The sequence below is a fragment of the Pelodiscus sinensis genome, chromosome 6 (genome assembly GCF_049634645.1).
Source record: "Pelodiscus sinensis isolate JC-2024 chromosome 6, ASM4963464v1, whole genome shotgun sequence".
NCBI classification, from domain to species: domain Eukaryota; kingdom Metazoa; phylum Chordata; order Testudines; family Trionychidae; genus Pelodiscus; species Pelodiscus sinensis.
This window is the reverse complement of record NC_134716.1, coordinates 53,202,246-53,218,653: the sequence shown is the minus strand read 5'-3', so window position 1 is coordinate 53,218,653 and position 16,408 is coordinate 53,202,246. Positions and strand designations below refer to the sequence as shown.

At 45.7% G+C, this 16,408-nt stretch overlaps 1 long non-coding RNA gene across 1 annotated transcript in view; it reads right to left on the bottom strand.

Annotated features, from left to right (window-relative positions):
- LOC102457722 (uncharacterized) overlaps positions 1-16,408 on the bottom strand; it is a 21,278-nt gene extending 4,870 nt beyond the window's left edge. The window contains exons 1-2 of the long non-coding RNA XR_332545.4: positions 16,254-16,408; positions 15,534-15,619 (exon numbers count right to left, since the gene is read on the bottom strand). This is a non-coding gene — a long non-coding RNA (uncharacterized LOC102457722). The remainder of the gene's footprint in view (positions 1-15,533; positions 15,620-16,253) is intronic.

Here is a 16,408-nt window from a genome sequence, read left to right as displayed (position 1 = left end):
AACTTCTTTTACTGACTGCAAGACAAGAAAGCTTTTACAACATACCCAGGAGAGTAATATGTAGTGGACGAAGAAAGAAGATGACTACTTTACCCACAAGTTGGCCTTTGTAGCTGATTTTTAGCAAACTACAACTAGCTATGAAATAATTACCAAATTAAAGCTCCATTGAGAGTAACTTCAGAAAACAGTATCTAAAATCTGTATATGGATCATCCCTAAATCTCAAGTGACAGGTTTCAGAGGGATAGCCATATTAATCTGAGTCTTTAAAGTTCCACCAGACTCTGTTGGTTTTCCTGAACCAAAATTATTAGGGCATATGTTTTTGTGAGATACAACTCACTTCCTCAGATGCTGAAGAGAACAGAAAACAGAAAAGTCAATGTGACATTAGAGGGATAATTAAATCAGAGTGGCTCATCTCCAACAGTGATGAGAAGGTGAGAGTACCTGAATGGGAAATTACCTGTTGTAATGTGAGAACTGCTCCATGGTATCTTTCCAACAACCTCGTTGTCTCTTTAAATTGTCAAAGAGATCTGCTTTAAAAAGCTTGTCATCTATCCTAGCTCTCACAATTGTAATTCTAAAAGACCCCACTACCTCTGATCACTTAGAAAAGATAGAAACTTCTAAGAGCACACCTCAGGAAGCATTATAATAAACAACATAATCTCACTCTGATCTAACTCTGTCATCTCTAGTATACAGCCATCAACAACATGTGGCGTGAAATAGAAATGACCTACACAACTACATGCGTACTTCAGAAAGTGCCAGATTCTTACAAGAAAGGGCACCAAATTATTATTTCAGAGTCTAAATTCACAGCTTATCTTCTCAGGATTTCCTCAATGAAATAAATACCAGAATCAAAGGACAGTGTGGACAAGTCATTTCACTTCTCTGTGTCTCAGTTTCCCCATTTGTAAAATGGAGTTCATGATTTTTATACCTCCTTTAGAGATCTGCAAATGAAAATGCTATATAATAATTTGATATATTATCATCAAAGGAGGAAAAATTCATTATATACCCCATGTAACTGCAAATTAACATATACAGTAAAACTCCAATGGTCCGGCATCTGACAGTCCGGCACTCCTGATGGTCCGGCACCATCAGGAACCTGGAAGTGCTCCGGGCAGCCGGACCATTGGAGCTGCTCTGCCCCCAGCTTCTAAAACTGACCAGCGCTGAATCCGGGAAGCAGGGGGCAGAACAGCTGGAGTGCTGCCGGGTAGGTCCAGTAGCGCTGCCCCTTGGGGCTGCGGGACCAACCCAGCAGCACCCCAGCTGTCCCGGATTCAGCTGCTGCTGAAATTGACCAGCGGCTGACTCCAGCAAGCCCGAGACAGAGCTGTTCTGCCCCACCTTCCTGGAATCAGCCGCTGATCAGTTTCAGCAGCAGCTGACTTGGGTACACCTGGGACAGAGCAGCTGGGGTGCTGCTGGGTTGGTCCCCACAGCGCCAAGGTTTGGCGCTACCAGACCAACCCAGCAGCACCCCAGCTGCTCTGTCCCAGGCGTCCCGATTCAGCCGCTGCTGAAACTGACCAGGGCTGACTCCAGGAAGCCCGGGGCAGAGCAGCTCTGCCTCTGGCTTTCTGGAGTCAGCCACTGATAAGTTTCAGCAGCAGCTGACTTGGGGACACCTGCGGCAGAGCAGCTGGGGTGCTGCTGGGTAGGTCCAGTAGCGCCGCTCCTCGGCGCTGTGGGACCAACCCAGCAGCCTTCTAGCTGCTCTGCCCCAGGCGTCCTGATTCAGCCGCTGCTGAAACTGACCAGGGCTGACTCCAGAAAGCCCAGGGCAGAGCAGCTCTGCCTCTGGCTTTCTGGAGTCAGCCGCTGATCAGTATCAGCAGCAGCTGACTTGGGGACACCTGGGGCAGAGCAGCTGGGGTGCTGCTGGGTTGGTCCAGTAGCGCCGAGAAGCGGCGCTGCGGGACCAACCCGTCAGCACCACAGCTGCTCTGCCCCAGGCGTCCGCAAGAGCAGCTGGGGTGCTGACGGGTTGGTCTCGCGGTGCCAAGGGTCGGCGCTACCGGACCAACCCGGTAGCACCCCACCTGCTCTGCTGCAGGCGTCCCCAATTCAGCCGCTGCTGAAACTGACCAGCAGCGGCTGAATCGGGGACTCCTGGGGCAGAGCTGGACTATCAGAAGGGAGGGCTATGAGGGGGTCTGGGGTAGCATCCCCCCACCCCACCCCAGACCCCTCATAGCCCCCTCTTCTGATAGTCCAGCATATCTGATAATCTGGCACCCCCTGGGTCCTAAAGGTGCCGGATTATCGGAAGTTTGCAGTATATAGATTAATATACCTTAAGTTTGCTAATCAATACTATTAACATTGTTAGTTACATTAAAATATAGACAGCTCAAGGAACATTACAATTAAGACACCTTTAGTGTTGCTTAGCTACTTTAACGGAAGGCCAAAGTTTTTTAATATATATCCTCGTTTTGCTTTGTTTTCTAAAAATAGCTTGTAGTTTCTTAAACATGGTATAAAGGTTGCGAGAGCAGCTAGTAGTCTTAAGTCAACAGAACAGTGCCTCAGTTCTTACGTTGTCAAGTATATATAGCCCAAATATGTAGAATTTAAACAGTCCACAGAAGTTCTAAGTTATGAGGTGGAGTAACATGAAACAGGAGTGTTCTGGGGCAAAATGAGAGAGGACAGGGCGTTAAGTTCTAGGCCCCCCACTACAGAAAGGATGGAGATGCCTTGGAGAGGGTCCAGCAGAGGGCGACCAAAATTATTAGGGGGCTGGAGCACATGACCTATAGGGAGAGGTTGAAAGATTTGGGCTTATTTAGTCTGCAGAAGAGAAGAGTGAGGGGGGATTTGATAGCAGCCTTCAGCTTTCTGAAGGGAGGTTCCAAATAGGAGATGGAGAGAGGCTCTTCTTAGCAGTGACTGATGGCAGAACAAGGAGAACTGTCTTAAGTTACAGTGGGGGAGGTCTAGGTTGGATATTAGGAAAAGCTATTTTACTAGGAGGGTGGTGAAGTACTAGAATGAGTTACCTATGGAGGTGATGGAATCTCCATCCCTAGATGTGTTTAAGTCCCAGCTTGACAAGGCCCTGGCTGGGATGATTTAGTTGGGATTGGTCCTGTTTTCGATGACCTCCTGAGGTCTCTTCCAGCTTTAGGATTCTATGATTCCATGATCAAGATGAAGGTCACAAATGCATACGGAAAGGTATTCCATTTTATTCTATATAAAACTAAGAACAAAAAGAAGCCAAGAACTGGGAAGCAAGCAATCGGAAAAACTGGTTACCCTGTTCTCTGGTTCCCTCCTGGCTCCACCATCACAGCTCTCCCCTGCTTCACATCTTTTCCTTTGACCTTACTCTCCCTTTCGTCATGCCCATTCAACCATAATAAATATTTGAGAAGACATTCTAAGGTACTCATGAGCAACTATAAAATTAAAGAATTTTAGGATCAATTTTCTAATATTGTACGCAATTTCTAAAGTGTGCATTTGAAGCATTGTCCCTGTGGACTTCCTCATCACACAGTAGTTCCTAACAAATGCATAAAATCTTCACTGATTTGGGCCAAAGAAGCCAAGACCTTGCCTTCCCCTGATATCCTATTCCTGCAGAGCTTAAGATGGAGATATTCAAAGACATGATATGAGTCGGACACCAGTACTCAATAAAGTAACTTCCTTTGTGCCTTTGGAAAAAATCTACTCCATAAGATCTGTAAGGTCCCAGGATCCCTGTCTTTCACTGACTCTAAGTGATGTCTTCTAAGCCTTTCCCTCATGAAATGTAGTTTATTCTGTTGCTTTGGTTCGTTGTCATGCAGGGATTCATTCACAATGTATTCTTCATTCAGTGCTGCTGTATACATGGCTGTGCATCCAACAGAGAGTAAATGAATCTACAAACTTCAAAGCTCTTCCACAGGGTGTGTGAAAACAGGTGTCACTGAAACAATTTATCTGATGGTACATAAGTTTATGCATCAGTGTCAGTCCTCTTATTCAGAATGTCCATGAAAAGATTCAAGGAGTCCTGTGGCATCTTAGGGTATGTCTGCTCTACAGCACTAATTCGAACTAACTTAATTCAAATTAGTTAATTAGCGTTTTGCTAATTCAAAATAGCATGTCCACATTGAGTGGATCCTGAACCGAAGTTAAGGCTGGCCGGAACCAGTGCCGGCAGGGCATCAGGTTAGGACTTAGAGTGTGGAGCTGCTGCCGAGGGCTGTGCTTAAAGGGACCCGACACCCACCCCGGACAGACAGTTCTCAGGGTTCCCCGCTTGCTTGTCTACCTTGATGAGGGACAGCAAAGCAGTCCTGTCTTGGAGTGCCCTGAGTACCCACACTTGGCACATAACAGCACCCAGCCATCAGCCCAGCTGCACTTGCCGCAAGCTGCCATCCCGGGGGGTCAACCGACGGGCTGTCAGGATCCAGGATGCCCTGCAGGAGAGCACCCCGAGGAGCCCGCAGAGCCACCCCAGTCCTCCCCATCGGAGGCTCATGCCCCATTCCTCCCTCACCTCCTTCCACTTACACCCCCCTTCCTGATGTAAAAAATAAAGGACATGTGTGTTCAAAAATAGAAACTCTCTTTATTTAACAAAACGGGGGGGGGGGGGGATTAACCTCTGGGGAGACTGGGAAAAGGAGGTGGGAGAGGGGAAGAGAGAGGGTGGGAGAGGGGAGGGAGAAACCTGGGAGGAGGGAGCTGGAAGGGGGAAGCCAGGGGAAGAAGGAGTAGGGGAAGTATAAAACTATGGTACGCCATATCTTCAGTACTGTGACAGATGTGGTCTCCTCACCTCAAAAAAGATGTTTTGGCCTTGGAAAGGGTTCAGAAAAGGGCAACTAAAATGATTAGAGGTTTGGAACAGGTCCCATATGAAGAGAGGCTAAAGAAACTGGGACTTTTCAGCTTAGAAAAGAGGAGACTGAAGAGGGATATGATAGAGGTCTAAAAAATCATGAGTGGTGTGAAGAGGGTGAATAAAAAAAAGTTCTTCATTAGTTCCCATAATAGAAGGACTAGAGAACACCAAATGAAATGAATGGACAGCAGGTTTAAAACTAATAAGCGAAAGTTCTTCTTCACAAAGCAAATAGTCAACCTGTGGAACTCCTTGCCACAGGAGATTGTGAAGGCTAGAACTATAACAGAGTTTAAAGAGACGTTAGATAAATTCATGGTGTTTGGGTCCATGGAATGCTATTAGCCAGGGGGTAGGAATGGTGTCCCTGGCCTCTGTTTGTGGAAGGCTGGAGATGGATGGCACAAGACAAATCGCTTGGTCATTGTCTTCGGTCCATTCCCTCTGGGGTACCTGGTGCTGGCCACTGTCGGCAGACAGGCTACTGAGCTAGATGGACCTTTGGTCTGACCCAGTACGGCCATTCTTATGTTCTTATATTCTAAGCTCAGGGCCGGGGATCTCACTGGACCAACTTGATTTTCATGCAAACCTGCTCCTGGTTTGCATGTGGCCTTTGTGGGCCAGGCTGACAGCTATCCTGCCCTAGTCGGCAGCATTCCTGTGCCTAGTGCAGAGGTCGTGGATGTTGTAGGTTTCCCCCCAAACCTCGATGAGGTCCACGATCTCTGCACTAGACCAGGTGGGCGCCCGCCTCTTGCGGCCCCGGGCAGGCTCCTGGGAGCCGCCAGCCTAGTCCTGGGAAGAGGCGGAGGGCTGGGTGGCAGTGGGTGGCTGGCTCATCCTATGCCAGGAACAGGGTCCGCTGGCTGGGTGCTGGCAGGCTTGCAACTGGCATGGGCACTGTAGCCAGACCATGCCCCTTTAAGGGTTCTGGGGCCAGGAGCGGGGCAGAAAAGTTTCCCTGGTTTGGCCCAGAGTGACCACCAGGACAAGCTGGGAAAGGCTAGCCTCCAACTAGTTCGAATTAAGTGGCTAAACAGCCCTTAATTCAAACTACTTAATTTGAACTAGGCGTTAGTCCTCGTAGAATGAGGTTTACCTAGTTCGAATTAAGCGCTCCGCTAGTTCGAATTTAATTCGAACTAGCGGTTTGCAGGTGTAGCCGCTATTAAAGTTAATTTGAACTAACGGCTTATAGACTAACGTATTGGAGTCTATAGACTAATGTATTGGAGCATAAGCTTTCGTGGGCAAAGACCCACTTCGTCAGATGCATGTAGTGGAAATTTCCAGAGGCAGGTATAAATATGCAGGCCAGAATAAGGCTAGAGATAAGGAGGTTAATTCAGTTAGGGAGGGTGAGGCCCACTTCTAGCAGCTGATCTGGAGGTGTGAACACCAAGAGGGGAGAAATTGCTTTTGTATTGGCTAGCCATTCACAGTCTTTGTTTAATCCTAAACTGATGGTGTCAAATTTGCAGATGGAATTTGCAGATGGTGTCAAATTTGCAGCAGTTTCTCTTTGAAGTCTGGTCTTGAAATTTTTTTACTGCGGGATGGCTACCTTTAAATCTGCTACTGTGTGTCCAGGGAGATTGAAGTGTTCTCCTACAGGTTTTTTTTATATTGCCATTCCTAATATCTAATTTGTGTCCATTTATTCTTTTATGTAGGGACTGTCCAGTTTGTGTTGGTGTTCACACACCCAGATCAGCTGTTAGCAGTGGGCCTCACCTGCCCTGACTGAATTAACCTCCATATCTCTAGCCTTATTCTAGCCTGCGTATTTATACGTACCTCTGGAAATTTCCACTACATGCATCTGACGAAGTGGGTCTTTGCCCATGAAAGCTTATGCTCCAATACATCTGTTAGTCTATAAGGTGCCACAGGACTCCTTGTTGCTTTTACAGATCCAGACTAACACGTCTACTCCTCTGATACTTGCCACCATGCAAGGCACTGCATTTAGCCGTATGGAGTGGAAATCTATCAACCTCATGAAGAAACTTGCACAAGTACAGACAGATATCATCTTTCTCTCCAAATGCAAACGGATGGACATCATATCAAATGGACTGAAGGAGAAAAACCCATTGCAATCAACATACTGCACAGACTACAGAGAGAGATTATGCCCTATACTATCAAAGAAACTGAGGTACCACCCGATCAGCATCCTGTACAGCAAACAGGAAAACATCAAAAAAGAGCTCTCCAATCTGGAGACATTCATAAAAAAACAACCTTCCACACAGCTAGACTTTACTAAATTAATACAGGAGATCTACATTACACACTTCACTTCTCTACAGAGGAAAAAGGATTGTAAGATGTCTAAAATCCTACCTGTCACATAAAGCCACAACAATGGCACTCCTAACTCACCCAGCAATATTGTCAATCTATCCAACTATACACTCAGCCCGGCAGAAGAGTCTGTTCTATCTCGGGGACTCTCTTTTTGCACCACCACCCCAACAAAGATGATACAGTTCTGTGGTAATCTTGAAGCCTACATTCGCCGTCTCTGACTCAAAGAATACTTTCAACACAACACTGAACAGTGCACTGACGTGCAGACACACTCCCACCAACAGCACAAGAAGAAGAACTCCACATGGACTCCTCCTGAGGGTCGAAATGACAGTCTGGACCTATACATAGAATGCTTCCGCCGATGCGCACAGGCAGAAATAGTGGTAAAACAGCATCGCTTGCCTCATAACCTCAGTAGTGCAGAACGCAATGCCATCCAGAGCCTCAGAAACAACTATGACATTATAATAAAAAAGGCTGATAAAAGAGGTGCTGTTGTCATCATGAACAGGTCTGACTACCAAAAGGAGGCTGCCAGACAACTCTCCAATACCAAATTCTACAGGCCACTTTCCTCAGATCCCACTGAGGAATACACTAAGAAATTGCACCATCTGCTTAGGACACTCCCTACACAAGCACAGGAACAAATCAACACACTCTTAGAGCCCAGACCAGGGTTATTCTATCTACTACCCAAGATCCACAAACCTAGAAATCCTGGACACTCTATCATCTTGGGCATTGGCACTCTCAGGGTATGTCTACACTACCACCCTAGTTCGAACTAGGGTGGTAATGTAGGCAACCGGAGTTGCAAATGAAGCCTGGGATTTGAATTTCCCGGGCTTCATTTGCATATTGCCGGGCGCCGCCATTTTTAAATGTCCGCTAGTTCCACGTGTAGGAATAATGGTAGTTCGGAATAGGAAGCCTAATCCGAACTACCTAGTCCGTGCCGCGTGTAGCCACGGGGCACGGAGTCCGCACTAGTGGACATTTAAAAATGGCGGCTCCCGGCAATATGCAAATCCTGGGCTTCATTTGCAACTCCGGTCGCCTACATTACCACCCTAGTTTGAACTAGGGTGGTAGTGTAGACATACCCTTCCTGAAGAACTGTCTGGATATGTGGACTCTCTACTCAGACCCTATGCCACCAGCACTCCCAGCTATGTCACCACTGATTTCCTGAGAAAACTACGATGCATTGGTGATCTTCCAGAAAACACCATCCTAGCCACTATGGATGTAGAGGTTCTCTACATAAACATCCCACACATAGATGGAATACAAGCTGTCAGGAACAGTATCCCTGATGATGCCACAGCACAACTGGAGGCTGAGCTCCATGACTTTATCCTCACACACAACTATTTCAGATTCGGTGACAATATATACCTTCAAACCAGTGGCACCACTATGGGCACATGCATGGCCCCACAATATGCCAACATTTTTATGGCTGACCTGAAACAATGCTTCCTCAGCTCTCATCCACTAACTCCTCTTCTCTACCTACGCTACAATGATGACATCTTCATCAACTGGACTCATGGGAAGGAGACTCTGGAAGAATTCCACCACGATTTTAACAGCTTCCACCCCACCATCAACCTCAGCCTGGACCAGTCTACATAAGAGATCCACTTCCTGGACATCACGGTGCAAATAAGTGATGGTCACATAAACACCACCCTATATTGAAAACCTACCAACCGCCATGCCTACCTTCATGCCTCCAGCTTCCATCCCAGACACACCACACAATCCATTGTCTACAGCCAAGCACTAAGGTACAACTGCATTTGCTTCAACCCCGCAGACACAGACCAACACCTACAAGATCTTCACCAAGCATTCTTGATACTATGATACCTGCACGAGGAAGTGAGGAAACAGATTAACAGAGCCAGACACGTACCCAGAAGCCTCCTACTACAAGACAAGCCCAAGAAAGAAACCAACAGAACACCACTGACCATCACCAACAGTCTTCAGCTAAAACCTCTCCAACATATCATCAGTGATCTACAACCCATCCTGGACAATGATCCCTCACTTTCAAAGGCCTTGGGAGGCAGGCCAGTTCTTGCCCACAGACAACCCACCAACCTGAAGCAAATTCTCACCAGCAACTATACACTGCACCACAGTAACTCTAACTCAGGAACCAATCCATGCAACAAACCTCGGTGCCAACTCTGCCCACATATCTACACCAGCGACACCACCACAGGACCAAATCAGATCAGCCACACCATCACTGGTTCATTCACCTGCACGTCTACCAATGTAATATACGCCATCATATGCCAGCAATGCCCCTCTGCTATATACATTGGGCAAACTAGACAGTCCCTATGTAAAAGAATAAATGGACACAAATCAGATATTAGGAATGTCAATATACAAAAACCTGTAGGAGAACACTTCAATCTCCCTGGACACACAGTAGCAGATTTAAAGGTAGCCACCCTGAAGCAAAAAAACTTCAAGACCAGACTTAAAAGAGAAACTTCTGAGCTACAGTTCATCTGCAAATTTGACGCCATCAGTTTAGGATTAAACAAAGACTGAATGGCTACCCTAAAAGCAGTTTCTCCTCTCTTGGTATATGTCTAGACTGCATCCCTCTGTCTGCAGAGGAATGCAGATTAGGCATGAAGACATTGCAAATGAGGCAGGGATTTAAATATCCCGCACCTAATTTGCATAAAAGTGGCTGCCACGTTTTGCTGACTCAGTGTCAGGAGACATAAGGGATCTATTGAAAAAGGCTTTCTTTCTCAACAGATCCCCTCTAGATTGCCACTTTTTGCCGACAAAGTGCTAAGTTGGCAAAATGCAGCAGCCATTTTTATGCAAATTAGTTGCGGGATATTTAAATCCCTGCTTCATTTGCAATGTCGATCTGCCTAATCTGCATCCCTCTGCAGACAGAGGGATGGTGTCTAGACATACTCTTAGTGTTCACACCTCCAGATCAGCTGCTAGAAGTGGGCCTCACCCTCCCTGACTGAATTAACCTCCGTATCTCTAGCCTTATTCTGGCCTGCATATTTATACCTGCCTCTGGAAATTTCCACTACATGCATCTGATGAAGTGGGTCTTTGCCCATGAAAGCTTATGCTCCAATACATCTGTTAGTCTATAAGGTGCCACAGGACTCCTTATCGCTTTTGCAGATCCAGACTAACATGGCTACCCCTCTGATACATGAAAAGATAGGTATTACTAGAAAAGCTATCCAGTGGCATGATTCTGCCCTTTCCTTCAGTGGCTTAAATGAAGCAGGTAGTAACTTCAATAATGCTACCTTGTATTTATTTATTTATTTTTAAAGTGGCCTGTCTAAAAGTCTGTGATGGAAACTATTAAACAAATGTGTTTTGAGTTATAATTTGACTCTGTTTTCAGCATGTGTGGAATACCAAGAAATGTTCAGATACTTAAGAAGAATTGCTGCAGAACAAGGCAATCTTGAAAATTCTCCTGCTGGAAAAGTATTTGCTCAGTTTCCTTCAGGGATTTACTTGTAACTTTCCAGTAAATTGTATCATTATCCTAAGAGTAAGTGATATAATTTTGTCTTGATCCACATTTGTTCCTCTATAATATAGCCAGTCCCTGACTTACGAATGAATTACGTACCAAACACTTGGTCGTAATTCGATCTGTTCATAAGTCAGACACCATTCATTTAATTGTGGCTGCGCTGTTCATAAGTGTGGATCACATTCATAATGCGTCCATCAATCTTTCTCCTTTCACCATTCTTTCGTTATCTTTAATTACTCTCTGGATATTTTTAGCCTCTTCACTCTGTAAGGCTTTCATGACCTCCTTGGCATCCCCTGAAGTAATCTACTTTGCTTCTTCGCCTTTTCTTCCTAAGGAAATGTTTCGTGAAACAGCATTGACTCTCATGAGTCTACAGTTAACTTTGGTGCTGTCATTTCTTCTCTGGTTTGATTCCTGGTGATGGATTCGCTTGCTCTCTCACTCCTCTACTTCTGCTCTTGCAGATATGTGAGATATGTGCTATTGGGTTACTAGGATGTGCACTTGTCTGCACTCTACTCACTCTGCTCTTCTGTCCATAGCAGACAGATTACTTATATCACTTGAGGAAGTGATGTCCAGCCATGATTAAGGGGCAGGCTTCAGGATTACACTGAGCTCCTGGCAGCAGAAAATATACTGCGGAGAAGAGAGTCTACACTGGTGCCATGAGTCTAGTAGAGCCCCAAGAGTGGATGGTGCTGGCCAGGGGAAAGGTGTGGTTAACATGGCCAGAAAATGCTCTGTTAAGTCTCTCCACACTGTAGCTTGCACACTGGGAACATGGGGGAGACACCAGCAGAAATGAAGCCTCTAGTTGTATATGCCCACAGTATGGGGGACAGTGGGGAAGAGAGGTATGGAGAATCTATAGGCATTCTACATAACTTTTATGTCTTGCCAGTTCATCATTAGCCCAGCCACTTGTATGCTAAACAAAAAAATAGTGCCCAGAAGTCATAGTACAAAAACATCAAAGACAGAGATGGGGAAAATAAAGAAGGACCTTTTGTCTTGTACCAGAAGGTAGACAGAGAAACACAAGGCAAACAGCTGAACAGATGGAGAAAAGTAAACAGAATCAAAAAGCAAGTAAACACTCTTCACATGGCATAGCCTGGACTAGGTTTCAAGAACCAGTCTAAAAACATTTGATAGAAAATTGCTTACATAGAACATGTATGTCATGGTTGTGTTGGGAGGAAGTAGTGCTATATGGGCTTCTTCCTAACAAGGGCCCAACTGCAACAGATTCACTTCATCTAATGTAGTTATACAAAAAGAAAAATATGCATGCTAAGCAAAACTAGCATCATACTGTAACTATCAGTTCCTTTGGAGTCCTGGGGTTAACCACTGAGGAGTAAAAGCAGTTACAAAGCCAGAGTTTTATAACAGTGTTCAGTGATGTTTCAAGCCTGAATTTGAAAAGGTCACGTGCACTAGAGCATGAAAAATGTGCATACAATTGGTTGTCTAATTTATTTGCCCTGTTGTCATGATTGTATGTTTAAATTGGGTCATTGAATCATAGAATACTAGAACTTGAAGGGACCTTGAGAGGTCATCAAATCAAATCCCCTGCCCTCACAGCAGGACCAAGCACCATCTAGATTAGTGGTTCCCAGTAGCTGCTGAAGCTCAAGACGGCTATTCATGGCAGCTCAGCTCCAGCAGCCACGGTGGTTGATATGGCAGGAAGAGGCAGAGCAGGAGGCGCCTTCCTCCCTCCTCCATGCTTGGAGAGGGAGGGGGTCTGAAGGAGGACGGAGCATGCACGCTGCCAACGGCTGCCCTCCCTGCCTGCGCAGTCACTTTTGCCAGCAGCAGTGCTAGGGCTAAAGTAGTGGCAGGAGTAGGTGGAGGCGAAAACTCCTCCCTCCTCAGTAATAGCAGCCAGCCGGGCCTCCACAGTCTGCCCGTGAGGCTGCTTTTATGGGCAATGGCACTGAAGCAGCAGCAGGAGAAGGCGGAGGGGGCACCTCCCTGCCTCCCTCAGTAATGGCTGGCTGGCCAGGGCTTTGCACTCCCTTCCCACCACCCATGGGGGACAATATGCGCTTGGGAGGGAGGAGGCGGGAAGGAGGAGGGAGCGCATGCGCCACCAACAGCCATTCTCCCTTGCCACACTCCCTAGGGGGCAGCCTCATTCTGAGGTGTGGGGGCAAAGGGCTGTTGAGTGAGAGTGTGATAGTGGTCATGGGGCAAGAGGGTGTTGGCATGGACTATAGGGGTCAGAGGTTAAAGGGCATGGGGCGTAGGGGTCAAAGGGTGTTAGGCACTAGGGAGCAAGGGGCTGGGTTGGGGCTAGGCGATCAGGCAATGTCGTTACCTATGTATTTGCATAATGAATATGCAAATATGCAAATAAAATGATACCAGTTTGCCAAAGGTTTGAGAATGGGTTTGCCGGCCCCTGGAATAAAAAAGGTTGGGAACCTCTGATCTAGGTCATCCCTGATAGATGTCTATTTAACCTGCTCTTAAATATCTCCAGTGATAGAGATTGTATAACCCTGCTAGGCTGTTTATGATACATGCAGTTGGCCAGTTAGATTCATATTTCACCATTTGTCCCTACAAATAACTACTTTACCTGCACCATAGCTTTAACTGAATACACATTTGCACATGCAGTTGTGTGCCTGACTTCTTAAAGATCTGGGGCCAGAGCAACAGAGCTATGCCTATATAGACCAGTAGAGAATCTGACCTGCAATGACAGAATAACTATTGTTATTGGTTTATAGAGTTCTAGGGTTGCCAGGTGTCCGGTATTCACCCGGACAGTCTGGTATTTTCGCCTCCTATCCGGTAAAAAAATTCAGAGAATACCGGACACCTGAGATGTCCAGTATTTTCTGAATTTTTCCCCAGCCAGGAGGTGAAAATGCTGTGCACCTGGCAACCCTATAAACACTCAGTGCGTGGCCTCCTCCCCCCAGCCCCCAACACCCCCAGTCCCCCGACCCAGCCCCCATGCTTACCTGGTTCCGCAAGGCTGCCAGCACAAAATGGCTGCTGACGAAGGGGAAGCCCCTGGGTCTTAGTGCTCAACCACTCCCCTGTTCCTATCCCTGCACTCACTCTTAAAGGTGACATGCTGTTTTAATGCTGTTTTATTTTAATTTTTTTGGGGGGGGGAAGGAGCTTAATATGTCCTTGGAGTCCTTTTCTCTCTCTCTCTCTCAACTTTTTTTTACCCCCTTCAACAGAATTTTTGTTTGCTTTTTTTTTTTCGGGGGGAGGGGAGGAAGGGTTTCGGTATTTTTGTTTCAACCATCTGGCAACCCTATAGAGTTCATGGGTTTAGTGATATGAATCTGAAGAAAAGGAGTCAGGAAAAGAGAAAGAAACTGGCAAGAGTGAGTCTGCAGGAAATGGGAGTGGAGAGACAATATGTTTTGCCTGTAAATGACAAACAACATTCTACCGAAATGGCTATTTTATTAGACAGAGAGTTTCAATCTCTTCTTTCTGCACCAAAGCATTTTAGGTCTCAAATGCTACATACTCCAATATATCAGCTAACACACAAACACACACACATGCACCCCCCTCCACCCCACTCAAATATGATAGCAGTTGTACATGTCTGACAAAATGAACCCTTTTGGTTGTCACAACTATTTCATTCAAAGGCTAATATTGTCTGGAAATGTTTGGGTGTGAGGTACAAAGATGGTGTAGTGAAAGCAACTTCTGCAAAGCCAAGAAAAATCTCATTTTTCACTAGCAGCTCTTGGCAAATTTGGGGCCTGACCCTAAGAGGCTCCCACATACTGTCCATTCAGCTTTTGATTGCAAAAACAGCTGTTTTATGTTGTGGAACATTCTAACTTCTCTCTCTAAGTCTAGGCTTTGTTAAAAATTAAACAACAGGGGCCAGGCTTTCAGCAGATGCTTTGTGCATTTGCCAAAATTATGTGCACACCTGTTTACAAATGCAGAACTAGACTTGGTTAGCCTAACTATCCACTCTGCATATTGTTCCTTGTGTGGGCACAGTTGGGTGTTCACATACCTCATCAGATCAAGTATATGATATGCAGGTGTACTAGCAGAAGCCCACTGAAAATTTGGAAATATGGGCTAGATTTCTGCCTCATGCTAAAACTGCTTTGCACTGCTCTAGCAGTGTGATGAAGAGTCAACACTGGACTGACCGAGTAGCTGAGGATTAAACCATGTGGTGTAAAGCTGTTGTGTCTGGTTGCATGTCACCAACCCCATCCTGGGCCCTTGGCATAGGGAGCATATTAGGGGCATGCCTGGGATTGTGCACTCCATTGTCTGCTTTGTTAACTGCTCCGTTAATCAAATTGGCCCCCGCAGCCTCAGGGATCAATTTGGGTTGGGTGGGAGAACCAGACAAAGCTGGTTCACAAATATCTTTGTTCCCACCTTAGTCCAGCACCACATGCAGCTCAGCTAGACCCTGGGCTAAAAATGGCTAATAAGTAATAGCAAGTGCTTAGCTTTTAATTATTAAACATTTTAAACACTATTTTGCAGTTATGCACAATAATTGTGTAAAAGTCACAAAACCAGCTCTGAACTTGGGATTTTCATGTTGCTAAAGGGAGTTCCATGTGATGTTTTGTTAGAGAGAGGGGGGGAAAAGCTGTTTTAATCATATGGCCATGATCTGAGCTTCTCTTTCTAACAAAACATCACGTGAAGCTGGTTTTACAAAAGCAACATTAAAAGCCCTGGTTTTGCTCCAGTAGATAAAAGCACTTAGCAGGATTAACCACTTACTGGGATGATCAACCAGAGCATCAGAGAGCTGATCGAACAAATGGAAATCAGTGCAGTTATTTATTCATATCTTCCTTGGTCCAACACTGTAATAAAAGTGCACGGTGAGCATTAGTGGGTGAATTTAAGCCTCAAACAAGCAGTGCAGGATTTACGAGACACTGCATCGAGACAGAGAATAATAAAAACTGGATGAGTCCTAACTACTTAAAAACCATTTCCATGTTTTCTATAGATGCCTGGAGCCCTGAAGAAAATGTTTCTCTCCCTTGGATTTTTGCAAACATTCCAGCTCTGAAACTTTCATCAACTTCCACAGTGGAGGCAAAATGTTTCTAGTTCTCTTGTCCTAAGTTTGGGAGCAACACTCCCTCCCCACCCCACCTCTCAACTGGCCCTTGTTAGAGTCTTGGTGCAGAGTGCCCTGAAATCCCATGTAGCTTTTGGCATGGGTCAAAAATTTAAAAATACTCAGTAAAAACCATTGGTATTAAACCAAGAAACATATAAACTCCCTAGGGACTATTCTTATAATTATGTGGTCTGAACCTGCAGTAAAGCCATAGATTTGTTTGGGAATTTTTTGACAAAACTTTTGGGGGTTTTGGTCAGAAAATGCTGATTCTTCAAAAAGCATTCTCAGGCCCAGATGAATTTTCTGGTCAAAGTCAGAGACGTCCACATTCATAAAAGACAATAGGCAGAAGTGAGGGCACTCACCTGGGATATGGTACACAGAGGGTCCAGTTCTTGCACTGAATTAGAGGAGGGACCGGCAGCTGGGTCTCTCACCAGGTGAGTGGCCTAATCAGAAGACTGCTGACTCCTGTGGGTTTCTCTCACATGTTTTTTCCACAAACATTTTTGAAAGGTCC